The following is a 1,188-nucleotide window of genomic DNA, read 5'->3' on the forward strand; positions in this document are numbered from 1 at the left end:
CCGAAAAACTCACTGAAGTTTAGGAGTGAGAGCGGAAGACTCACTAAAGTTTGGGAGGGAAGAGGGAAGAGGGAAGAGGAAAGAGGGGGGAAGGGGGAGGGGGGAAGAGGGGAAGAGGAGAAGAGGGCCATGACCGAACCTGTGACCCGTCTATTGTATCGCCACGTGTCAACCTCTAATGCACAAACCCCTCTGGTTGAATTGTTCGGCGTATTTCACAATTTCAAGTTGGATTTATGATTTTTTTTTTTAAAATACTTACAAAAGGTGTTGAACGATCCAATAGAAACCAACCACCAATGATAATGTAGGATGCCTACGAGGAGCGAGGAGCTTACGTTAAAAATTAATTAAGGAATATGTCGGCTAAGGCTTACCAAGTAAGTGGCCCTACTGTTGTAGGTTATAGAAATTGTATTTTGTATGTTGGCACGTGACCGTGGTTTCGCATGTGTCATAAAAGTTTAAAATACTTCTCTCTATGAGGTATGAAATTAAGAGTCTATTTTCCCATGGTACTATGCTAACGGGCAGCTTGGATGTGTACCATATACTCTACACACGGCCCAGTCAATTTGCACACCGCTGGGTCTCTTTCCATGTCGCATACCCTGCAACGGATGTTTTCATCGTCTACTCGTGCTCGCACTGTTCATATCCATGTTGAGCTCGCCACATCCAAGAAACGTGATCTTTCTGCTGCTGTTTATTTTTTAAAGATCAAAGGGCTGGCTACCCAGTTGGCTGCCGCCGGCTCTTCCTTGCGGGACGATGATGTGATCGCGTATCTCCTTGCTGATCTTGGCCCTGACTATGATCCCTTCGTCACCTTGATGACTACCAAAAGTGAAACCCTAACGCTTGATGATGTGTTTGCACATCTAATGACGTTTGATGCTCGCCAACTACAACACCAGTTGAACTTTAGTTAAATCCTCAATCTTCGGCCAATTATATTGATCGTGGTGGTCAACATAAGAACTGTGGGTGTAGGGATCATGGTCGTGGCCGTTCTTAAGGTGGCGCGCCCTCTCGTCTTGCTGGTGATCATTGTGACACTTCTGCTTGTCCTTCCTGCCAGAACTGCAACAAAGTGGGGCATACTGTCGTTAGCTGCTGGCATAGGATGGATGAGTCCTATTAGGATGAACCTCCTTCTGCTCCTTCTGCTCCTTTTGCATCACTAGC

At 46.0% G+C, this 1,188-nt stretch overlaps 1 non-coding gene across 1 annotated transcript; it reads left to right on the forward strand.

The window, feature by feature from the left end:
• Nucleotides 1-758: 758 nt before the first annotated feature.
• Nucleotides 759-897, forward strand: LOC147791216 (small nucleolar RNA Z247). The gene has a single exon (XR_015422560.1). It is a non-coding gene; the product is annotated as a small nucleolar RNA Z247 (small nucleolar RNA).
• Nucleotides 898-1,188: the final 291 nt, after the last annotated feature.

Source organism: Cucurbita pepo, chromosome 9 (genome assembly GCF_057944985.1).
Source record: "Cucurbita pepo subsp. pepo isolate OVF chromosome 9, ASM5794498v1, whole genome shotgun sequence".
In the NCBI taxonomy this organism is placed as follows: domain Eukaryota; kingdom Viridiplantae; phylum Streptophyta; class Magnoliopsida; order Cucurbitales; family Cucurbitaceae; genus Cucurbita; species Cucurbita pepo.